Raw genomic sequence first — 27,068 nt, 5'->3', positions numbered from 1 at the left:
CCTTCTAGGTGGATCTATTTCTATCAGTAATTCTTGAGGAGAAGACATCTTATTGTCAGTGCTAACCGCCTCTGTAGTGGCTTCAATATGAGTCTGTTCCTCTTCTATTCGCAGTAGTGGGAATTCTTCAGTAAGAGTTCTTGGTTTTTGTCCTTGTTCCTGAATAGCGGGTTTATTTTGTCCAGCGAAGGAGGAAAGAGAACTTTTATTGAAAGATTTTGTAGAATTATCATTTTGCTTCAAGTATTTACTGAGAGGATTATTGTGGTTACCGCTATTTTTATTTGTGAGGTTTTCCTTCTTGGTCTGATGATTTCGGCACGTAATTTGATCGGGTTTCCGAGTTTTCGGTTTTATCTTTTTGGGAATCTGCCAGTTTTTCAGACTGATTAGTCGGATCAAAGGGCAGATCACCAATGTTTGTTTCAAGCCATTGTGTTAGTGCGTTGCCATTTTTTTTTGCTTTATTTAATTTCTTCAGTTTTTTCTTGTTCTTTCTGGACAGAGAAGTTCCTACCTTTAGGTCCTGATTGTTCTTTGCTACAGGCATATGGTGGCGCGATGGAGTAGGTGACAATTCTTCAATGTTAGGTTGCGTAGTTGTTTCTTCAGCATTCTGTATTTGTGAAGGGGAGTGGGTGTCAGAGTCCTAAACTGCAAGGAGAGGCTGTTCAGGATGGTTTTTTAGTGTGACGTTAGGCAGAGACTGGGCCAGTTTTGAGTTGTTGTTGTTATTTTTGTAACAATTTGAGTTATTAGAACTTGGTTTTGGTGATCTGGAGGTTTTAGGAGTTCGGAGATGAACGGGGAGGGTACTCTGCAGTCTAGGTTTTATCTTTAGCCTCAGGTCTTCTATTAGTGGAGACATTATTTCGGGTAGGGACTCAAGTTATTTTAACAGAGGCTTAAGGTTGCAGCTGGTTTGGCCGTGGTTTGGATGTGAGTCAGCCTTTACAGTTGATTCCAAGCTTGGATTCACTACAGAGATGTGTCAGTCAGTCAGTCAAAATACTTTATTTTTGATAAATTAATATCATAAAAAGACATAGGCACAATACAATTTCTCACAATCAACAATACATAAAATATACAAAATCAAATCCTAATTAAAGAAAATAGAAAACATGTCATCATTTTAAAAGCTCATTATTAAAATGTTTTAAAAAGAGGTCAGTTAGATAAAACTATATATTCTCATCACTTACATATTGCAATTAAGGATATTAATTTCATGAGGTAGGCATTTCCTATAACCAATATTAAAATGCATCCATTATAAAACCATATGAATTAGATTATCGGACAACTTCCTTTTCTTGATCCTAACAGCCCCCACTAGAAAACTAGCTACACAAAACATAATTCTGGGGGTCTGTAGTAACTGTAAAAACAGGAGTGCTGGCTTAACCTGAATAAACCCTGCCTCTTTTAAGATCGGGATCAGATATTTCCTTCTTGGTGCCGTGTAATGATCACAGAACATCAAAAAATGTAATGTGTTCTGGATCGAAAAGTTATCACAAGTACACGGCATTGCATTTTCAGGAGTGCTCCAGGTTGGGAAGTGACCAAGAGTTAGATGAATCAAATTAAACCGAAAACGAGTTAAAAGAAAGCGATGATAAGGTTGATTTACAGTAAGTAGGTATAATTCAGGGCCTACGTGAGTGCTCAAAATGATGCTAGTCCGCACTGTTGGTTTCTCAAGCTCTACTTGTTCCCTTTCCAGACTTAGCAACTCACCCAACATGCCTTTAATCAGGACAATATCTTTGGCAGTTATAGAGGCTGGGGAAAAAAAGAGATCTGGTCTCCCCACCTTAACAAGACAGTTTTTAATGTAAACTAGCCACGGGATTTTGTTTACTCCATCAAGCTGCAGGTAGTCTTTTAAAATAATATGGTTAAGGGGGATTTCTTGATTCAACCATATCTTTAGCCAAGCCAGAATAGGGGCCACTTTAATCAGGTCTGAGATATATCCTAAACCAAGTTCAGTGTGAACAATATATGTTGAAGTGGACTGTGGTACAGAGAGAACAGCTCTTAAAAATTTGTTCTCAGTGGTCTGTATAATTTCCATAGGACAGTATCCCCATATAGCACTTCCATATGTAGCAACAGTAAGACATTTTGCTTTATAGATTTTTACAAGAGTTACTATTGGCCTTGCTCCCAATTTCTTTGTAAAGCCCTGCAATGCAGAAGATGATCTAGCAAGAGAAATATTTCTATTTTTTATCTGGGGACCCCAGGTGCCTCTATCATCAAATGTGATCCCCAGATAAGGGAAAGTGGCTACCCTTCATAGCTCTTGTTTGCCACAGGTAAATGTTTGTATGAGCTTATTATTCTTACCCTTGCCCAATATCATAATTTGAGACTTTTTTTACATTGATTTTTAGGTCCAAAGACCCCATAAAGTCCTCAAAGGCATCTAGTAATCGTTGAAGACCAACCCCAGTGCGTGTTTGCAAGACAGCGTCATCCGCGTATAGGAGAACTGGAATTCCAAGTTCTCCTATACGTGGAATATCAGGGGATGCCTCTTTATGTGCTGGTTCCAGGGCATTTATATAAACTGTAAATAGGAGGGGTGCTAAAATGCACCCCTGCCTAACTCCCCTTTCTGATTTAAAGTGACTTGTGCAACGTCCCTCTTGAGTAACTCTGACCGAAGCTACTAAGTCGGTATGTAAGTCTGCTAAAAGACTAACAAGGGCCCTGTCTAGTCCTATCTCGAGCAAAATTTTCCATAATTTAGCACGATTTACAAGATCAAAAGCTGACGAGAGGTCCATGAACCCCAAGTACATGGACCCCTCCTTTGCCCTTGTATATTTTTCTACCAGTAAATGCAAATTAAGGCCTTGATCTATTGTGCTCCTTTTTGATCTAAAACCATACTGAATGTTTGATAGGACCCCTTTCTCTGTTAACCAATCATTCAGTTTTGATAAAATAACCCGGCCCAAAATTTTCACTGATGAGTCAATCAATGAAATGGGTCTGTAACAGGATAAGTCTTGCCTGTTACCCTTTTTAAAGACCGGTATAATGATGGATTTTTTCCAAGACTCCGGGATCTTATCATTTGAAAGAGCATTAAAAATATTACATAAGACTTTAGACCAGAAATTCGGTGCGCTTTTAAAGACATCCCCTAGTACCCCGTCAGGGCCCGGTGCTTTGTTTTTCAAAGTCTGATCTATTGCCTTTTTCACTTCTCTTGCCTAAAAAATGACGGCTTCCTCTGCAATACAGAGTTCCGTTACCTCAACTTCTAGATGGACAATAGAAGTGGTGGTACTGCTAACTTCTGTATATATTTTTCTAAAATGTTCAATCCAGCCCTCATCCGAAATGTTTGCCTCTAAGGGGGTATTTTCGTCAACAGAAAAGAGTGGCTGATTTATGATTTTCCAAAAAAGGGCACTATTTTTTAAAGTTTCTGATTCAAGAAGTTGAGCCAAAGCATTGTCTTTCAGGACCCTCTTCCTTTCTAGGATAGTTTTTTTGTAAGCAATCCTTGCACTAGCTATATCTGCACGATTTTTAGGGGTTGCTTTCAGGGCTTTAAGTAGCACTCCATGTGCTTTTGAGCATTTCTTATCGAACCATCTTTTCCCCACTAGTGGCTTCTGTCTAGATTTATTCACCAGACTACGATTAATTTCTATGCAGATATTATCAAATGCTACTATAACATCTTTACATTGTGTTCTATTTGCTAGGCATATTGCAACTTCATCCTCTACTCTAGACAACACTTCTTGAAGAAAGGTTTCAGGGACTATTTTTGTCCATTTCAACCTGCGATTTTGATCTTTTACCGTGACATTTTGTCCCCCTCTAACTTTTACTGTTTTTAAAGAAATTAAATCCGTATGCTTCACTTCAATTAAAACAGGATTATGATCGCTAAAATCGGACACCTCTGTAGAATATTTTATCACATTATGTAACCAAAAAGAAGACACAAAAATATAATCTATAATAGTACCCACATCTTTTCCTTTAAAAGTAGGGGACCTATTTTCCCATTCCCGCAGCCTGACTCATATAGATTCCATCTTGCAAGAAAAGTTTCAAGATGCTCTCCACGCCTAGTATGTTCCAGATGGACAGACGAGGAGAGTGGGGGACCTTCATCATCCTGAATAATGCATGGGAGGGTGCATGGGTGTATATTAAAGTCCCCTAATAATATCAATTCAAAAGTATCTACATTAATACTATGATCTGACAAAAATTTGTCCAGTACATCCAAATTTTGACTGGTATGCTCATTTGCGTGTGAATTATAAAAATTTACAAAAAGAATCTTGGCTTTATCTTGAGTAGATAATTCAACAATCAAACAATTTTCAGAGCCCGAAGAACATTGGGTTAGTGTGCCTTTTATGTCCAGTTTGAATAGGCTTAACAGGCCCCCCTTAGATCTTCCTGCCACACTACTAGTGGCTGGGTTAAAAAAGTGGCTATAGCCATCCAAAGAGAAACTGTTCGTTTGATCCCAAGTCTCTTGTAAGGCAATGATGTCAAAGGATTTTAAAGACATTAGCCGTTCCGCATTCCCAGTTTTATTCTTTAGACCAGCAATGTTCCATGTAACAATTCTGAGAGATGGTGTTGGTGACTGGCTTGAGTCCTCCGAGGCAGCGGGCAGTCAATCATTTTCCTCAAGTGTTGATAAAGCAGTAAAACGATTTTAAAGAGGTATAGTATGATCAAACTGCCTGTTTGCTAGCTGATAACAGTATGAGTCCACACTATTTTGATGCAGGGGTACATTCAAAGGGCCATTCGGAACACAACCAACCATTTCCCTCCTGTGCACATTTACAGAGTACCTTTGCTGATGAGGCAATCGATGTTGGGTATTATCCAGGTGGTTATAGAAGAAGCCAAGGGGTCTAGCACATACTGAATTATCCAAGTTTGGTCGGGAGGCGGCTCTAAGGAGGACTGTTGCAACGTGTTGTGGGTGTTTAGAGTTTACAATGATACAGTCCCCTTAAATTTTTCCTACCATTGCCAATCCAACTAACTCTACGTGTGGATATTATATCATTTGAAAAGGCAAGCGGAAAGCCACAATTCCTATTCAACCAGGCAAGGGTTTTATTCTTTAGGGCAGCATGGGTTTCAAGCCTAGGGTCAGTTAGGCAAGAGTCAACCTCTGGAACATTAGTTAATACCACTGTGTATGGAACACACTCAGGTGGGAGGTTGACAAAGTTTTTCTTCCTACTTCTTCCGGCAATGTCTTCCCCTGCTAGGTTGTTTAAACTACCATTTAGTGCTACTTGGGGTTGTACTGAAGTATGTGCTATAGGGATTGCCACTGTTGATGGATTAGAAGGTGGAATATTCGGTGCGTTTACGACTGAGGGCGCCTGAGCAATGACCCCTGTACCACTAGCCCTAGTGCTAGCCGGTGCAGGAGCTACGGGTCTCACTGTAATGTTACCCGATGGGCCAGTTTGAGTACTCGTCTGAGTAGGTAACCGGGTCATATTAGAGTATAAAAGACCCCCCAGTCTGGTGACCTCATGTGCAACTAATTCTATCTTTGCCACCAATGGTCTAATCAATGCCTCTAGTTTTGCCTCAATGATGGTTGCCAAGAGTTCAATATGGGCTGGATGCAAGGTACTTCCCTCATCAAGGTTTATGGACTCTGGAGTGTCTCCCCTGCTGAGTGATGTTGGTCCTGCCTTTTTATTCTTCCGTACCACCGCCCTTTTGGCAGGTAACTTCCTGCATGCCCGCACCATCCTCCGTACAGGTGATTGAGTTGGTGAGGGCCTTGGGGAAGGTGACGGACTCTGACTTGGGATAGATTCAGTTACAATTTCCCGCTCTTCTGTTGACACTATGGTGGATGCATCGTGATTTGTGTCAACATTATTAGGGGCAACCAAGTCACTGTCTAAATGGGGCGATGGTGTGGTAGGCGAGCTCAGCTTTGTGGGAGAGTTTTCTGGGCTTACCCTGCTTAGTGATAATCTCCTATCTTTGTTGATTTTGCTAACAACCTTAACAAGATAGTTGTCCATTGTCCTTATATCATTAGTAACCGCTGGTTTTGAGGACCTAAGCTTAGACATTGTAGGGTCAAAAAATGCTAGCTTTCAGAGTAAAAAGAACAACAGTATCTTAGCCAGTTAATTTGAAAGACTATATTAGCAATAAAGCCAAGATAAATAGTACACACAAATAACAGTGCTTAAAAGGAAATGTCTTACTAGGAGTCCAAAGTCCAAGTACAAAAAACCAATGTCCGTGGCCCAGCCCAGCCTCATCTGGCCTCTGACGGCCGCAGACGGCCCCGCCCTTGTCCCGGGCTTCTCCCGGGCGCGCCCGCGCGCGTCCCGCGGAACGGGGGTACAAGGGATCCGTTATGCGCCCCCAGGTGCTTCCTGGTTGCGTGCGCGGCGGTGACGTCCTAGCCGCAAGGGGCTGCTGGGGTTTGTAGTGTTTGCGGCCCGGCAGAGCCAAGCCCGGCCAGGCCACCAGCGGAGCAAAGCCCGGCCCTCTCACCACCACAACTCTGGATGGAAGGTCGGCGGAGCCAAGCCCGGCCTCAGACACACAGCGGAGCCAAGCCCGGCCGTGTGCAACTCTCCGGTCAGTAAAGCAGCGCCTCCCACAGAGATGTGATTTTGGGCTATGTTTTTTTGGGCTCTTCCTATCAACGAGTTGAGTTGGTCTAATTTTGAATCTATTCCTATTATGGAGTCTGCTACTAATTGTAAGATGGATATCTGAATGTCAAGTTTATCAGCATGCATTTGAGCAGCATTGGCTCAAGGCTCTGTTGGTGTCTACAAGAAGTGCTTCAACTTTGAGGATTCCTGGGTTAGTTTGAGAGGCCCCTTGCCTAGGTTTCATTGTGGGTAGATTTATTCCGGTGGAATGGTTGTGAGCCGATGATGAGTTGGATGATATATAATTTTGTTCATTTTGAAGATATTTGTTTGGGCTTGAAGTAAAACTGCAGTCCTTAATACCGGGATTATAGCTGCTTTTGATTACTAATGACGCTTTTAGTGGGCTTGCTTTAGTCGTCGCCTCAAATGGGTCATTATTCCTGGAGAAAATGGAGTCTTGTGCCCCGTTAGGGATCGGAGTAGATGTTTGCGACGGGAGATCATGACTGTGTGCTTGAGGGGAGTCGTTCAGTCGGCCCTTCGATAAGTTCCTCACGTCTTCGCACGCTAGTACGTTTTTCAGTGGCGAAAGCTTTATTACTTGAGTCACAGGGCAGGTCGATGAGATCCAGATTATAGAATCATCTGGACTACATGCCGTGGTTTTAACATTATGTTTACATTTTTCGTACTCCGGCTTAGGGGTAAGAGGTTCTTTCTCAGGGTTGGAGACGACGGCTGAACTCTTGGCGTGCGACAGAGCGGGAAGAGCTAACGTTGCTGAAGAGCATAGGATTGCAAGTGATTTGCTTGTGCTTAGCTGTGGTGGTTGATTCTCTGGAGGGAACTCGGGTGTTATTAAGTGAGCGGAGGGGTGTCTTAATGGTGGCTTTTCTAGCTCAGTGCCAGTGTCGGCAGTTATGGTCTTGCGTTGAATGGTTATTTCAGGATAAAGCGTGGAAGGGTTAGGGGAAGCTGGTGAAGTTATTGATTGTTGAGGAGGCTTTGCATTCACGTCTCGTGAGGGGTGAGGGGCGGATTGGTTTAGTTTGCTGATCCGGAAAAAATGATCTCTGATGTCGCTTGTGCTGTTGGTTTTAAGTTTTGATGAGTATAAAAGACAAATGGGTTGCGTGCAGTTAATTCGCGTTTTAGTGCCCATTAAGAGTTCCAGTGGGGGCTTTGGAGGTCTCTCGTCGGCCTCTTTCGTTCGCTCAAGGTGCAAAGGGCAGGGGGGAGATTGGGAGCCCCGCCCTGCTTCTTGGGGGTATAACAACTTCGATTTCTGGCGTTTGGCAGACTTATGGGGGCGATGATTGTTTGGCAATTGAAGGCTGCCCCTAGTACGCATTGCAGTAGGGCGTGGAGGGAGCCGGTCTTTCCTCTATTTTTGGGAGGTTTTTTAGGATAGATACAGATGTAGTTGAGGTGTAGTTGAGGTGAAATTGCCCACAGTTTTGGGGTTTTCAGGTGCCTTGTTGGGTGCCTTGTAGGGAGCCTGGACCCTTCTGGCGAGTGGGCCGCAGAGGGGTCGCTGAGCGTGGTAAAAAGCAGAGCAGAGTGGAGCGGAGCACACAGGGGCAGGCTGCTGGCAGAGTCGGACCTAGTCAGGCCTGCCTGGCCCACCACCCCCGGGCTCTTACTTTGCAGCCACCCCTAACGGCAGCTGCGCTCGCGCGTACCCGGACTAGGTCTCACCTCGTTTTTGTGGCTTGGCTGGGAGCACTGAGTCCTCTGGCATAGCTCCCGAGCCTCTAGGAAACCTCTCCGCAGATGAAAGAAACTGCTCGGGTGCAGCCTGCCTTGCCCCCCCTGCTGGCCACCTGGTTATGTAGGACCGCAGGGTGCAGGAAGACAAATGCAGATCCTCCCGCGTCCTCGCGGGGAATGCAAACAGGTTCCCTGCTCGCGCACTCACGCTCTTACTTCCGTAACCAAAGCAGAGCTGAGCGGAGCCGCCCCTTGTTGACGCGATGTCAGTGTCGGTGACGGTGTGGTCGATGTCGATGTCCACCGCGGCAGCGGGGAACCTGCAGGACTTGCAGAGCTCGCAGAACAACACGCCAACACGACAGAGCAGCGGAGCAGCGGAAGCAGCAGCGTGGCAGCACAGCGACGGCAACACAGGTAACACAGCCGCTAACAAAAGTAAATACAATTCTGAATTCTGCAAGAGATCATTTTTGGATACCCTTTAAAGTTTTAGCAAAGAAACTAGTCATTCAAATTAAAAAAATATGAACATAAGTAGAAAAAATAACCATTGGTGAAAATGTTTTCATGTCATTTTTTTGCCACAATCTCTAATTTACAATAACAACATACTATTATGTCTAATAGACCATTCTGATCATGGAATATATGCATAGGGTTTGTAGATTCTCCAAAAACATACAATACGCAGCACCAACAATTGAGCTGCACCTTATAATGATTTTCTTTGTATACTGACCATACTGCAATTTATAAGGTGAAATGTAATGAATATAAAAAGGGCATAAAAAATGATGTAATTATGAAAGATACTAAGTTTACAAACAGTTGTTATTTCTATACTTCTGAATGTGGGGTTACTCATACTGTCATATAATTCAGATGGAATGTTGCAAAATGTTTTCTTTCTTCAACACTGGCTTGCATTTGGAAACCAAAAATTCATAGAAATCCAAATTGGCAATAACAAATGTTGTTCTGTTCTGTATTCCTGAGTGTTTTCCGATAAAAAAAATTCCCCACAATACACCCCAAAACACGACCCGGAGACATCACATTTTATCCAACAAAATCAATGATGTTTTACAATGAGAGTAGCTGCAGAATATGGAAAAACTACTAAACCCAATAATTTCTGAAAAATAGACACCCATGGAAGTACAGGGTGGCTTGACTCATGTAGATCTAACAAATGTTTTTTTACCCAAAAACCCTTACAAACCTCAAACTTTGGCCAAAACATAACTTATCCTCACATTTCTGCAAGAGAAAGTCCCCAAAGTTGCGGAGACCCACAAAAGTCCTGCTACCCAGTGTTTCCACACTTCACCTGATAAAAATGGTATCCTACTTGTTCTGCTGAGCCTAGCGCCGCAACACAAAATGCTCCAATAGATGAGACATCAAATTCTCTGGTATACAAAAGTCCCAGTTTGGCAATATAGGGAAATCGGGATTTTGAGCATTGGCTTACTGGCCACCCAGGAAAACCCACCAAAGCCGGATATTTCTAAAGACTAGACATCAAGGTGGTGTGACATGCATGGCTCTTAAGATGTTTTTTACCTAAAAGTTTTTGCAAACCTCAAACCTTGGCTAAAGCAAACATTTTCCTCACATTTTTGCAAAGGAAACTTCCTGAATTCCTGTGACTCTCTAATTTCCTACCACCCGGCATTCCTACACTTGTCCCATTAAAAACGGTACTCCAATTGTGTAGGGGTCCTAGTGCCCACAACAGGAAATGCCCCAAAATGCTACAAGGACAGATCAATTTATTCCAGTCAAAACCAACCATATTTTTGGAACATGGGTAGCTTTTAATTTTGGGAGTAGCTCAGCCTCCACTTACAGAAACCTACCTAACCGTTACATTTTTGAAATGTAGACATCCATGGAAGTTCAGGGTGGTTTGACTTGCATGGATCTGATGATGATTCTTTGCCCAGAAGACTTGGGAACCTCAAACTATGGCTAAAAGCATGTATTTTCCTCACTTTTCTGTGTTCCTATAACAATAGTACCCTACTTTTGAAGGTGAGCCTTGTGCCCATGAGAGTAAAGGCCCCAAAATGCAGCAGTGATGGATCACATTTTTCCACTCAATATTGACTCTTATTTTGCCATGTGGGTAGCTGTGGTATACAGAGAGTCCTTCAATCTTTAATTACATCTTGAAAAACAATCTTGAGACTTTACAAATGCCTTGCTATTCAGTTCTTGTCAATATAGTGATGATTTGCTTGTGGCATGAAGTACATAAGAAGCTTATAATCAGGACAATTGCTCTATTGAATCATTTAGCTGAAAACGGACATAATATGTCACAGAGCAAAGTGCAATACTGTCAACAAGAAGTTCTAATTTTGGGGCATCTCAATGAAAAAGTACTGAGAAAGCTGTCACAAGAGAGAAACCCGACTATATTAACAAGCATTAGCAACGCCAATAGGTTTCGCCTATTGAAGGCCTATTGGATTTGTCAATGTTTTGTAGATACAGTGCACAGCAAGGCGAGCTGCTGTGCATCATGGCTTAAAGAGCTATGATGAGGCCAGCACTTACTGTGTAACAGTGCCTTTTCTCCTTTAAGCCATGTTGCACAGCAGCTGGCGCTTCTGCGCAATATGTGTAAAAACAGCGTGGATGGGGCAGGCAACATGAGGAAGGAGGGTGGGTGGTAAGAAATAAACAATGGATAGTTGGCGAAGGATGGGAGTGGAGAGAAATAGACTGCAGGACGAGGGGGGTTGGTGAGAAACAAATGCGGACATGAGGAGGAGAGCAGGGTGGGGATAAAACAGGGGCCAGCAGGAGTAGGGGGGATGATCAAACAGCAGACTGCGAGAGGAGGCCAGGGGGGGTGAGATCACACAGTGCCATGTACTTTTGTAGAGGGACTTTCAGAGGGTGCCAAAGGTATTGCCAATTTGGGGAAACAATTGTACTGTTTTGGGAAAGAGAGCTAGCACTTGGGGCCTGGTTAGCAGAAACCAAGTACACTTCCAGTCAAATTTACATCAAATACCAGGCAAAAAGTGGAGGTGACCATGTTGAAAAGGGCACTTTTTTCGGTGGCACATGCATACTCTTCAACATATGCTCATCTTATACAGACATGCACACTTGTATGCATGTGTAGAGATTCTACTCACCCCTTGCACATATATACAGATATAAATAATGTACACATGCTCCATAAATGTGTACACTGACGCCCAAATACATCCAAAGGTGTACACACATCAAATATCCACACACACATGAATACTAACCCCCAACTATGTCTCAATCACATCCTCCCTTCTCTTACACCTCTTAAAGAGCAGATGCCCATGACTCTACCGGCCCAGACCCGAGGCTGAGTCCGAGGGCCACAGCAGACTCAGGATCCCCACCATGGCTTCTTCACTGTCTGACAGGCTTTGAGGTAGAGCAAACTATGAATAAAGTTTCTCTACAAAAGATGTCAGGATAATAACCCTGCCAGACCGCCACTATGGCCAGCTGACGCCAATATGCGCAGGTCTGGATACTGGCCTCGGGCGGTGGAGCTGGGGGAAGGGCACATTATATTTTCACTTAAAACAAAGAGTTGGCAAAAATCCTTAGTTTGTGTTGCTGATAATCTTGTTAAACCTTCAGGATTTGTCATTATGTTTGCCTGTCAGGAGATAAGGCTGCATGAAGGCAACAGAGTAAAAAGAGGGGCAGCATAGTGCTTGTAAACAGAACTTCTGCGTTTTTTTACACTTAAGTTGTTTGGAATGGGCAGTCATGTGCTAGATCTATGTTTTCATGGAACAATATGCACCCTGCAAATGGAAATCCTTTTAATGATTGTGTGCTAGTTTGACGTAGGCAAAGTGGAAGCAAGAAACTGTAGTCACATCATGAAGATGTGATGCTTTTTCAGACTTCAACACCACATTAGAATTAGAAACTCGAAATGTGGACAGTGAACCATAACAAACATCTGCAGCACCTGTACCATAAATTATCAATCAATATCAGAAACAAAACTGTTTTGTGTGCAGATTCCCTAATGTGCCCCCTGTCCAGAAGCGCTCCTCCTTCCAAGGGATTATTGAACCAAAAACTAGATTGCAGCTGCACCACAACCGACCAGAAAAACCCATGAAACATTATCAATGGAAGTTGAAAAGACACACTATTATGAAGTAAGTCGCTGCTAATGCAAGATGTACAATGTTTCTCTCCTTTTTTTAATTAAATTCATATAAACCATCAGCCAACGCATTTCTTCCTTTTACAAAGGACTTCTTCAGGGCTGGAAATTAAAAAAATATGCAAAACATTTACAAAAAACACACTATACATAACTAACAACATGTATATACCCAAAACATACACAGACACAACATAAGCAATAAAAAAAACACAAATTATTGACATTAATATGTCAAAAAAGAGGGAGCAGAAGAGAGGAGAAGAAGAATCAAAAAGAGTCGAAGGAGAGTGGGCAAAAGTCCAAGGTTTGAAGGACAGCTGGGATTATAATGTGAGCACAGGGACGACAAATTGGGACAGTGGTTGAAAAAACACGAGTGCACCCCATTCAAGAACCATCAGTGACTACCAAACACCAATATAGAGTACCCCCTATGCAAGCACAGGGGGGGCCTACCAATGTCAAAATGTGGTAACAGCCCATCCGCTCGGCTGTGACCTAGTTCCAAGAGATATCTTGCACCAAAAACATAGCTTGGTATCTGTGGAAATTAAACCAGACAACCATGTCATATATTGTCAATGGGGCATCCACAGTTTTGTGTAAAGGGAAAATGATGTGTACTAAATAGTTGTTGTACCACCTATTTAAAATCTTTAAACAACTAATTCCAGTTAAGCTGTTAGAATCATCCGGTGCAATCCAATGCCAGATCACATTGGAGTAAAAGAAGCACATAGTATGATAGCCAAGGAACAGTGATAAGCGCATAAATATAAACAGGACTAGCACATTGCGATGGAGATTATCCACCCTAGCTAGCACCTGTGGAAAGGAAATAGATACATTCCTTTAGACAACTGGATATTTGCGAATCAGTGTGTAAATTAGTAGAATTAGTAGTACATATGTCCCAAGTACAATATGGACGGTGCTTCACAAATTGTCTGTAGTATTTTTTTGTATTTTTTATTTGTATTTATATAGCGCAAAATCACCCATAGGTCTCAGAGCGCTAGTAAATATTCCCGGTCAAACGGTAGCATGGAAGTATGACCTGCACTCCAACAACAGCTTAGGTGGAAAGCAACCAACGACCCATACACCATATGATGGAAATATGTCTTCAAACATGATGACAATCATTGGTAGAGATAGACAGATGTATCATTCAAGCACATTTAGCCCGAACGGTCAATCGAAATATTAGAAACTAGCACTGTCACTTAAACGTAAATAAGCAAAACATAAAAGAGCTCATGTTCCGGTAATATATCATAGAAAAACCACCACTGGGTCTGGGCTTCCAAGCTAATAATGCACAAAAAGAGGTGCACGTGCCGCTACCAAGTTATCCTGACATATTTCTCTCAAAACATTCGAAATGAAACACTATGTTTTGTGATCTGAATTTCAGTTATTTTATTTACTTCTGTAACTAATTAAATGCTCTTCTATTTGGTATTTTAATTTTTCTAAATTTGCATTTTTTAAGACCTTATGTACACAAAAGAAAACAAACACAATAACATTCCTATTTACAAAAACAATAATGCATTCCAAAATTCTTCATTCAAACCATCAGTCATCCCTCTTTCATACCATTACAAATAGTACAGACAATACAAAAATATATGAATTATTAAATGAGTGCCGGAATAAAAATATTCACAACAAAGCCATAGACATTTCTTCTTCTCAACAGAACGCCTATTTTTTCTAGTTTCTATGACTTTTTCTCTATTTCAGGCTTTTTTGAAACAGTCATGTTGACTGTACTATTTGTAATGGTATGAAAGAGGGATGACTGATGGTTGAATGAAGAATTTTGGAATGCATTATTGTTTTTGTGAATAGGAATGTTATTGTGTTTGTTTTCTTTTGTGTACATAAGGTCTTAAAAAATGCAAATTTGGAAAAATTAAAATACCAAATAGAAGAGCATTGAATTCATTACAGAAGTAAATAAAATAACTGAAATTCAGATCACAAAACATAGTGTTTCATTTCGAATGTTTTGAGAGAAATATGTCAGGATAACTTGGTTGCGGCACGTGCACCTCTTTTGGTCCGGTAATATATCGGCCATGGAGCCTCCACACAGTGTTCTGCAAGTAGGGAATAATCTTATAAAGTATGTTAGTAAGGTGGAACGTCAGTTATGTTTTAGGACATAAATGCACAGAGCAAAAAATGCATGTATTCCCATCTCAAAAAGGATCACATTACCAAGGAACGTGTGGCAATTTGCACAAACCAGCTTATCCCCGTAACTCAGAGCCAGAGTCATACCGTACTTAACTTCGCCGTCCATGAGTCATGCTGTACCCAAATTCGGCGTCCATGACCTCATGGCAACTATGTCTCAACATAAACATAACAAAGCAGGCTCTGATGAGAGCATGTATACATAACACTGTACAAAAGCAGTAGCCGATCCCTCCCTAGCACAGCAACCGATGGAAATACTTCAGACGGAATTCTGCACAGTCCAAATCAACCTTCAAAGTGACCGCAAGTAAGCGGAACTCAATGTGCAGTCCATCTTTTACGTGCATGAACCACACTGCGTAATCACATGTTGCGATCATCGATGTAATAAAGATTAACGACAGCCTAGAAGTAACGGGTCCACCATGTTGGACATATGTTGGGAATAGTGTAAACAAATTGTCCATAGCACCAAAACCATTGACGTAAACCCAAAATCGAAAAACCAAGAGAGGTACCTATTAAGATTTATATCACATACCAAATCGTATTAAAAGTCCCCATATAACCATTTTGGGAAACATTCGGATCATTATTTTCAGACGACAAATTTTACGTTCCGCACATGAGAAACATGATATAAAACCAGCAAGTCACGAGAACCAAACCACTAGATATCCACTGGTGTATGTGTTGAACAATGCCACAGATGACAGGTCTAGAATATGATGTCAACAAACTGGGGTAGGAGTGATGTAATGTCCTACAAAGACCGCCTCTAAACATAAAATAGAAATAACCAAAAAGTCAGAATGCAAGTAACAAGCTAAACATATATCAAATCTTAATATGGCGCATCAACAATAAGATAGAGATGACCATCAAGCCACAATGCAAGTGACAAGCTAAGCATATATCAAATACGTATGTAAAAATAGACAGGACACAGGAACCAGAAAACCCAATGTTCACACGTATGGGCGTAAGTTAGCGCCAACAATTAACAGGCCTGGGATGTAATGTCAACCTCCTAAAATGATGATGGTGTAATGTCCTAAAAAGACAGCATCTTGATATTGAATAATAGTGATAAAAGAAATGTAAGTACTGAACCAAGCATATTGCAATTCCTGATAGTCTTGTATCCAGCCAGGAATAAGCATTGACATTTAGGGAGATTGAGACTGATCCCTAAACACATCACGCACTGGACTCATCAACATATAGGAAACCCTAAGTAATCTCAATAGCTGGGATGTATCCACCCCCAGGTCAAAATCCAATTGTATCCAAGACTTTTTCATTTCAGAAAATACCTGTGGGGTAATGAGAAAAGAGAACAACTGAGGTAAGGGTATAGGCAGCTTGAATTAAGAGGAACAGATTGAGCAGAAATTCACAATTCCAACAATTAGGAAACCCAATTTAGCAGTGATAGAGATTGCTTGTGTGAGTTAGCCCAATATTGACACAAACTAGAATGATCAAATCGAAAAGGTGAAAACCGACTAGACCTGCAGATAGGAATGATTAGAAAACCAATCTGACTTTTTATAAATGGTAATGCATTTCATCAACCATATTGTGTCCAATTTCAGTACATCCTAGACGACATATTCAAACACCTTCCGTGCGACGCAGGGCCCATTCTCAATTGACACCCAGGTATGTGCCGAGATATGGTCAATACCATCAAACCAGACTTTACATTCACCACCATCCTGTTCCCCCATATGATAAGTCATTGGGTATTTGAGGTCGTTGTTCCTGATCGCTCGTATATGCTCTTGTATACGTTGCTTGAGAGGTCTCACAGTGCTTCCAACATAAATCTTTCCACATTCACAGGCCAATACTTATACCACGTACTTAGTGTTACAATTTATGAAATGTCTTATCTCATACTCCTACATTGTCTTGTATCAGAATTTCTTCATTTTATTCTTCCCAAAGGGGCAAACATTACAACTCTGGCATGTAAAGAATCCATTGGGAGCTGGGGGGATCCAAGTTTTATTGGTGACACTCCTAGTATAACTGGGACATAATAGATTTCTCAAAGTGTTACCCCTACAAAAAGTAACTTTTGTTGTAGGTGTAATATGTTCCCTGAGACTAGGTATGTCATGCAACAGTCCCCAATGTGTTTTCAAAATTCTGAAAAATCTATTACTGTTGCTAGTAAATTGTGTAACAAAGGCCAGATATGAATTTGAGACCTCGTTCTTGTCTCTGTCTGTTTTTTTCACTAGTGTACCAGTTCTAGTGACCTTTTGAATTCTTTGATCAGCCTTTCGAAGAATCTCCTCACTACAACCCCCCAGAGTGAGAACCTGTTCTAAGTGTCAAAAATGTTCTCATTGACTTTCGTTCCAGAACTACAATTCCAGCGGACATGTACCCTTTCACCGAATTGAATGTTCCTGATCACAAGCTCCCTCGTTTTTGACATATGAATGTCAACAATTTGTGTTATTTTTGAAATAATTGCTTATGTTGTGTCTGTGTATGCCATTTTGGGTATGGTCTTGTCCCAAATTTGTTAGAATGTTCTGTCCATGTAATATACATATTTTGTGTATATACATGTTGTTAGTTATGTACAGTGTGTTTTTGTAAATGTTTTGTATATATCTTTTTAATTTCCAGCCCTGAAGAAGTACTTTGTAAAAGGATGAAACACATTGGCTGATGGTTTTGTATGAATTGAATAATAAAGAAGAGAAACATTGTACATCTTGCATTAGCAGCGACTTACTCCATAATATTGTGTCTTTTCATCTTCCATTGATAATGTTTCATGGGTTTTTCTGGTCGGTTGTGGTTCAACTCCATTCTGTTTTTTGGTTAACACATTAGAATTGTCGTGAGTAACTTGGGGCGGAGACACCTGCGGAGTGTGCAGAGTTGTGCCTACTCCACGTTCCGCGTAGAATGGAGAGTAGGCCCAACTCCACAAACTCCGCAGCGGGGCAGAGAAATGAACATGTGCTGGTGTGCAGGCAGTTTTCTTAAGCTGTATACGAATGCGGTGGAGGAGAGGAGGATGGCATCTTGGGGATGCTGCGGTTAAGGTAAGTGGTTTTTAATTGTTTTAATTTACTTTTATGGTATATCCATTAATAGGGGGTGGAGGCAGGTGGCGTTGTTGACCTACGCTGAGTTCCTCAGAGTTTGTTGCCAACTCTGTGGCACTCCGCGTAGCCACACTATGCCAGCTATGCCCAGGGTTGGTCGTAAGCAGGCTGTGTGCTCTGAGTGTATTTGAGGACTCGGCAGCCAGGGCACCAGAGTAGCATAGCGCCCACAGAGCAAAACAAATCTTAAAAAGTGTAACTAGCAACAACAAGGACAGGCAGAGGGTGCAATCAATGATGTAGGGAAGGGTGGTTCTGGCCTCAAGCACCGATGCGAAACGTGTTGGGGAGAACAGGAGACATGAAAACACTTGCACTCTTTTACAAGTGCTAGGAATTAACCAAAAGAAAAGTTCTTCAGAAGCGCATGGCCAGTGTAAGGACACTGGTTGCCAATTGGAAACTGTACTAGGTGAATGCTCCAGGGAACAGAGTAATGCCAGGAAGAGGATCACCCATGCTTCTAGGAAACAGACCAACGCTAGAAAGAGGAAGTTAAACATGATGCTGCTGACCAATTAAAAGCAGGAAAATGAAAGTGATGTAAAAGTCAACCAACGGTAAGCAATGGGTAGGCTGTACGCCCTATTTAAGATATCTTTTTTATTTACAAGAGATTTTGCAAGTGCTCTGCAGGCAAAACCTTAAAATTAATTCACCCAGAATGCAGTGAGAAGTTCAGATGTTCCTGGGAATGGTGAGCTACTGTAGACAGTGGATACCCAGCTTTTCCCTAGTGGCCAAGCCTTTACTGAGGCTGACGCACACGGATGAGCCTTATCCACTTCCCTGGGCCAACATTTGCTTGAAAGCATTCATAGAGCTGAAAGAAAGTCTCTGTCAAGCCCCAGCACTGGGAATGTCTGATTATAGTACAATGTTCACATTGTTTTGCAGTGAGAGGAAGGGATGAGCTCTCTCAGTGCTTGCTCAGTGACATGAAGACTCAAGAAGACCTGTGGCATATTTTTGACTGCTCTTTACCCTGTTGCCGCATGTCTGCTTGGCTGTATTAAAGCACTTGCGGCTGTCAGTGGCAGTATTGAGAGAAGTAGGAGCATAGTGATGGGACACCCTCTTACAGTGATAGTCCCTATCTCAGTCAAAATATTGCCCACTTGTGCTAAAGCAGAACTTGACAAATAGTAAACTTATGAAATATGAACAAGTGATTCTTGCAGCTGAGAATGTGATTCTAAAAAGGAGTCAAATAATTAATCCAGCTACATTGTTATTATTGTCAAAAAGTATAATGGATGTAGATGAGGTTGAGCATGACTGCCTTGATGTGACGGGTTTAGGCACCAAGCCAAGACCATACATGAGCCTGACTATGTAATTTCTGTGGACAACTCATGTTTAAGAGACAAAACGGTGTGTTTGAGAGCATCTTATGCTGTTTGAACAATTTTGGAAGTAGTGGAAGAATGAATTTCCCTTATGTGAGCCTGCAGTCTTTCAGCTGAATTGCGACAGATAGTTAGTATGACTTTGGTGTAGTCCATGATTTCGGTCAGTTTTGGTCACAAAGGGGATTCATGATCTCATCTAGATTACCAATACAAAATGGAGAATATGTGCTGAAACTATTGGAAGCTTTACAATTGCCACAAGAAATTGCTATAGGTAAATGTGTAGCTGACTGAAGTGGAAATGATTATGTCTCAGCTGGAAATAGCTATGTGATGAAGTTGCACAGTGTTGTGTGATTGTAGCATGCATACTTAATTGAGAATAGACTGGTGAATCTGATGAAGACCCTACCTTTTCAATGCTGTTGTTTGTAGCTGATACGTGGGAAGAAATTAAAGATTGCAGGAAGAAGTTTCAGAGGCAGAACAGCAAGGATGGATCAGAGCAAGATGTGTTAAAAATGCAAATGACATTTGGGTTTCAGCAGATGGAAGACTGGTGTTACCAGATAGCCTGTTGTTCCCCGTGACACAACATTTTCATGGTCCTGCACACATTGGGAGAGATGCAATGGTTAGGTTGTTTAAGTACAACTGGTAATCCCCAATTCAGAGTTCTAGCTGAAGAGCTATGCCATAGGTGTGTAACATGTCAGCAAATGAATGTAGGGAGGAGAACCCCTGTAACAATAAGCCGCATAGGAAGATCAGGAAGACCCTTTAACGGAATGCAGTTGGATTTTATTTAACCCTGGGCATAGTTCGCGTAGTAGCGCTACGCGTAGCTAAGCGAAGTGCACTTCGCACTACGCGTGCTATGCGTAGCTACTCAAACTGCGTAGTGCACTGTGCAAAATGCTTCTTTGCACTGATTGCACAGTGCTGGATGCTTGTCTGCACTATGCAATCATTGGAAACTGCATCTTGCACAGTGCAAGCGGTCATTTTCTGCCGCACGAGTAGATTTCTACTCGAGCATCAGCTTTCTCAAAGAGGACTGGTAGTTTCTCATCGCGAGCCATCAAGAGCCTACGCAACCACTTGAAATGAGAAACCTGACCTCACTGTGTTGAGAATCTTTCTGGGAGGTTTATTTTCCACGCTCACAATCAGCAACTTGATGTTGCTGATCGCGAACGAGGAAAAAGTTGCACCAGGATGTCATTTTGCTCGCTCGCGGTGGCCAACTTGTCGTTGAGGACCGCTCGCAAGCAAAAAATGACCTCTACGCCTGTTTGCACTGTGCTACGTGCAATTTGCGTACTGCAAAGTAGCGCAAACTTTGCAAACTACGCTAGCGTAGCATAGTGCTTCACCCAGGATTAATTTTATTGAAATGCCTGTTTGTCATGGGCCGAGCTATATAGTGGTTATAATGTGCATTTTCCCCCGATTGGTGGAAGCTTACCCACATAGAGAAATGACAATCTCACTGTAGCCAAACTGTTGTTACGAGAACTCATTCCATGATTCAGATTCCCGGTTTCTCTGGAGTCATACTGAGGAACTCATTTTAATGATGAGGTCCTTACCATGCTATGTGTGGCACTTCATGAGGAACAGAGATTGCATTTTAGCTATCGTCCGGAAACTCCGGGGAAAGTTGAACAGCAAATGGGATGCTGAAATCATGTTTGGCCAAAGTCTGTGCATCTAGTTCATTAATATGGCAAGATGCTTTACCATTGGTGTTGATGAGTCTTCCAAGAACTCCTGACAGGAGGACAGGATTATGTCCTCATGAGATTCTCTGGAAAGTGCTATGCGACTGCCTGATGTACCTGCAATTTCACTTGTAAACATCACAAATGACGTGATACTTGACTACTGCGAAGGATTAGCTGATGTGGTGTGTTCTGCTTCTCACCAGTTGAAGCTACTACTGCAGTGCTGCCATCTTAACCCTGGAGACTGGGTTTTCATCAAACAGAATGTTCAAAAATCTTGTTTAGAGCTGAGGTGGAAAGGCCCCTATCAGGTGATCATGATCACCAACACTGCTGTGAAATGTGCAGGGATACCGAATTGGGTGCATTCTTTGCACAACCAGAGAGTGTCAGTTTGAAGAAGTGGTGCTCTTTGAGCCAAGTAGGACCTCCTGTGTCTATACGCCCTGAAGGACCAGAGGGGGATGAAGTACAGCAAAATCTCCCACATATAAAAGTTCCTGAAATTTCGCAAATGTATATGGAAATACCCACTGAAAATTGAGAATTGACAGCTAAAAATAGAGGTGTTGTTGAATTGTTACCAGAGCAAATGAATAATCCAGGTGAAGGAATGAGAGTGAGAAGCGAAAGACCCCTATTAAAATCAGAATGGCCAAATCCAAATGGCAGGAGCCAATTAAGATCTAGTGTGACAGTTGAATGCATACCACAAAGTGTTATTGACTAAACAGAATCCAGTTGTGTAAACGAGTCAGAAGCTGATCAACTGGCACCAAGGAGATCCAAGAGAGCAAGAGTATCTTGTTGCAGATATTCTGCAACTGAATGGACTTCCTACTCAGAGAACGTGCCTTATGCATCAGATCAAAAACCTAATGGACTGAGTTAAAAATCAGTTGAACCTCCATGACACACCACACTTATAAAGCATTTTTTTTTAAATTCCTGCAACAATATTACAAGCAAGATTTGACAAGCTTTATTAAGTCATTCAAAACTGGAAGATCTGATACAGCAAATAATAAGCTGTGTCTAAATAAAACTATAGGAGGCTGTGATAAACGATCATATCAAATATTCTCTGACAAAATGACAAGAAGAATTCCCTAGGGACAAGGTTGCAGTAGAAGAGTAGGGATACTATTACTAGAAGAAGACAGAGTAGTGTTAGAGATGCCTCATGAAAATTACTGTCTAGTAATTTGAATGAAATAACCACAAGTTAATGACCACATGTTTGTTGGTTTTGCACAATTATAAATCAATGCAGAATATTGAGTCTGCCTGCTGCTATATTCTACTCAAGGTCTGACTGTAGACAATTGTGGGCTCGTACTAATTGTTATGTTAGCATTTATAATTCTTTTAGTTGGAATGAGTTTTACCCCAGCGGAAGAAACACTTAGATCCACACTTCTACTAACATCACCTGCACATGTGGTAGATGAAGAGAAATTACAAACATGCTTTTTGGCATTGGGGCTTGTACTGAAGCCCTCTTTGGGGCTGCAGCACAATCCGCAATGAAGAGATGCATGTTTCTGACTTCCTCCACGGTGGTCAGATCGTATTTTGGTGGGTGAGACCACTGTCTACCTGTCAGCCGGTCCTGTTCCCGCAACAATGGTGGTCGGGCGTTTGCCGTAATCGGTCCCTAAGTGTTTAAAAGAGGACGAATCAGTTTAGAAAGAGACACATTGTGATAAGTAGTTATGAACACTCATTTGAAGTTCTTGGGGGGATCTGTTCAAATATTAACTGGAGAAGAACCAGTTAATCCCAGAGTCTATTTTGTTTGTGGACAAGATGCATAGTTTCAGCTACCTGCTGACTGGGAAGGGTTTGATGTATAGATTTATTGTTTCCCAAAATGTATTATGTAAATAACTTAGATGTTTTGAAAATGACTCCATCTCACAGACATAGTACATTGGTGGGACACAATTGGTGGGAGATATTTTCTGAGCAATCATTCCACAGTGGGAGTAGTTTTAAACAAGAAAAAAAAATAGAATGTGATCTACTGTAATAGATTAATTTGCTACTAGTACGTCTGGTGCTTTGTTAGCAGTTAACATGGAATTACCAGCTATTAGATCAATAATTTTGCAAGATCGATTAGCTCTGGATATATAATTACTAGAAAAAGGCAGGGTCTGTAAAATGTTGAACGCTCAACACTGCTGTTAATATATATTTGACAGGAATAGATAGGGAAAGGAATTTGCCAATAACAATTCTGATTTGAAACTTGAATTAAAAACTTTTGAGACAACTACTGTGTTAGGAACTTTAGGCAAAGGAGCTTCTGTCATAAGCAATTGGTTTGCAACTGTAGGAGGAGGACTTTTTAAGGTTAAAATGAAACCTATATTGAATGCTGACATTTCTTTATTATGCTTATAAGCTTTACAGAAGACATTTAGATGCCACCTGACAAGGAAGAAGAATTTAGAAAGAGAAAGACAAATGAGAGAAGAAACAGATATTGAAGAAAGAACGGAGAGGGCATTTAAGAAGACGAAGGAAGTTGAAACTCAGGAAAAAAATAAAAACACAGCAAGGAAGGAAGGTGCACAGTAGAGATTAATTTGTAGAAACTTGTAATGGTTATTCAACCGTCAGAGGGGGGAAAGTAACCCATTAAATTTCTTCATATTATAAAGTAACCATATTAACTGGAAAAGTGCAAAGTTATATATGTACAAAGCAACACATACATTTGAATGCAATTTGTAGTAGATAATCATACTTAGACAATACAAACATGTATATGATAATCATGTGTTAATGCAAGCTAAGCTGAACTGTTAATGCCACACTGACTGAAAAATAATAGATTAGCATTGAAAGACCTGCTTTTCACGTTGAGCTGTTGCTTTGCACAAGATATTTTTTTTCCACAGATGGTGTCATTTTCCAGAAGCCTTCTGTTAGTGAATAAGCATTTGTTTTGTATTAGACAACTGATATAGAGGTTCTCACCGGGAGGAGAGGAGACAACAGGAAGGATGATTCATAGGAAGAACTGTCTGAACCTCAAGATGTGGACAACATATTTTTTCAAGGGCTTGAATCTATGGACCATTGTGCAAATGTTTATTTATTCCCATGGGCTTACTGAAATCCTATTGGGTGTCATGAATGAAGAAAGAGAAACATGTTACCATTTAGAATATTATGTGCTTATATTAGTGTGTGTTCCTAGAGAGGAGGGGGGCTTCTCTCACTCGCATTTGCTTAAGACTCATCTCTATGTTTCTTGAGCACAGACCTCTCTTCATGGGAAATTGCTGAGCATATTTTCTGTTTTATTTAATGTCTGCTGAATTATTGCTGAGAATGCTTTCCAGCTAGATTTTTCCTTTTGATTGATGTGCAAACGCTTTACGTGAATGCTTTTATTCTCTCATCAGAACTCTTTATTCAGTATCTGAACTGACACATTAATCTGTTTCAATCTAGTTTCCTTTTGATGAGGGAAACTCCTTTAATCAAACATGCTTATTGTATTATTACAATATTGTCTGTTATAAATACTAACGTATTTTTTCTTCTGCTGAAATATTGATTATTGAATTTTATTCAATTTTAATGCTGATACTTGAAAGACTAAAAGTTATTGGCCTAATAATGTAACTAAAAATTGAAAAATAAAAACTTTCAAATCACACAAATTATCTTAATGGACTGTACTAAAAAGTCTTTAGCAATTTTATTGGCTTTATGCTTTAATGTAAATGATCGCTCCTTTCACTGCTCCTTATTGACAAACAAAGGTCCATACAACCAGTGGCGGGGTTATTTAATGATTACAGCAGAAGATTAAGATATAGATAACCCCGCTCTTTCACTTTATACCATCACAGCCAGAGTACAGGAGGCATAAACTAGAGATCTATAAAGGAAAGTACACCTTGATGAGAAGAATGATCACAGGTGGACAATGTAAGGGATGCAAAACTTTAATGGCAGAAGCAATATAGGTGCACACCAACTAGCCTGTCACCCATGAGCACACAGCATCTCCAGCCCTACTCAGAGGGGCAGATTTACAAGGCCCTTGTGCCTCTTTTACGCCGCCGTTGCGTCACTTTTGTGCGGGGTATTTACAACGTGACGCATCTCCCAGATGCGTCACGTTGTAAAGCCCTGCACTAGAAGGAGGCGTTTCATCGCAGGGGCAGGGCGTTCCGGCGCAGGAAGCCTCCTAAAAGTGACTTGGTGAAATCTACAAGATTTCACTCAGTCACTTTTGGGCCCATGCTGCGTCAAAACCCTGCGCCTGCTTCAAGCAGGCGTAAGGATTGACGCAGCATTGTGAAGAAAGGCCCCCCCCCCCCAAAAGCATTGCTGGATCTGCAACGCGCTTGCGACACGGCTCCAGCAATGCGCCACCTTTACGGCACAGATGTGTGACACATCTGTGCCGTTTTTGCCCCATAGGGCGCCGCATTGTAAATGCGGTACAAAAGGGGGTTGGTGATGGACGGAGCATCTGAATCAATCAAACACTCACACCCAGTCAAAAGATCTGGGTTTAATCCATCACTGTTCTTTAGCCCACTCTGCCACCCCAGTTCAGACATGGCTATATGCAAATCAGTCTGACCCTGTGCCTCTTGGGAACAGTCCAGCCCGAACTGCCAAGCCATGTCTTCCCCTTTTGTACCACTTTTGGCCGCCATAAGTGTGGCAGGGTATGCTCAGACTTGAGTCCCTTGCTCACTTTGCCACTGGATTCAAGCAAGCCGGGGTGAAGACGGCTGGAATGCCAGAAACCGGTCCTGGGAAGCTTGTTTCCGGTCCAGGGAAGACATGGCTTGGCAGTTCGGGCTGGACTGTTCCCATGAGGCACTGATCTGCATATAGCCATGTCTGATTACTGTATTGACTATAACATGATGGACCCTCTCATTCTGCACCCAGGTAGAATAGGCCGGTGCACCCTAAGAACAATACGGCCCCCGAGATCCTAGAAGTTCAGTTCTTTCTTTCAGAGTCAGTTTACAGTATGTCAGCAGACGTTGACAAATAACCTCGGCCGTTAGGATGCCCGCCTTGAATAGAAGCAATTATCAATAAACATGTCTTTATCTAGGACAAATTGAACTTTTAGTCAGAGTGCTTCTCAATCATTGAAAAACAGAGAATACATTAAACCCAGCCAAATGCAGATAAACGCTCCTGTGTAAATTGCAATGGGTTTGCAAGTATAATTACCCCCATTTTACAGGTATTGCATTCGCTATTACAAATAGCAACAGGTTTAAAGTAAAATCCAGTGCACAACACTAGGGAGCACAATTTACACTCAGCTGTTCGTAGGGATTAATGGAAAAGGGGGGCAAGAGTCTAAGTCATCCTGTGGTGTAATAAAGAGAAAAAGTCCAAAAATCACAAAGGACTTCAGGACCCATTTACTGAGGATTTTTTCAGAGCCCAGAGAGTAGAAAATGTATCTTTATCCCAGACGTCAGTTTTCCCTGGTTTAAGTCAGACTTGAGCCAGACTAAACACCTTTGTACTTCAGGCCTGACAGCGTTAATGAATGATGATAGTCTTCTTTAGTGCAGAGAGCATTGTGTTTTTTCCTGAAACTGCACTGTCTACAGAGTGTAAAATCTCAGTCTTACTTCCTTAGGAGTAGACAGCACAATGTGGAACCAATGATCAGCTGTTGCTTCTGCCCATTTCTGAGCAGTGAGTTCTGCAGCTCATGCATTAACTTGAGGAATTTTCAAATTAATGTATGTGCCCTAGACAGTGCAATTCCAGGAACAACAAACGTTCTGCTTCTTTGCTACGCAACGAATGGGATCATCATAAACACCCAGAACAGTCAGTCTTAAAGCTGTCTCATGCAAAAACCAATGTTTGTAAACCGGGACCATGTCTTTCAATATTGGGGAAAGTCTATCAAAAGCGAGCGAATTCATTTATATGTCTTAAAAATTCGGACTGTGTATCCAATGTAGGAGCCAGAAAAAAATAATTGAAATCTCAATTATGCAGAAGTGCAGGCTGTACCAGAAAGATGCAGGACAAAGTACAGGGTGGCTGATAGAGGGAGGTAC

Source organism: Lissotriton vulgaris, chromosome 7, assembly GCF_964263255.1.
Source record: "Lissotriton vulgaris chromosome 7, aLisVul1.2, whole genome shotgun sequence".
Taxonomy (NCBI): Eukaryota; Metazoa; Chordata; class Amphibia; order Caudata; family Salamandridae; genus Lissotriton; species Lissotriton vulgaris.
The sequence above is the reverse complement of the archived record's forward strand: the minus strand, read 5'-3'. Positions refer to the sequence as shown.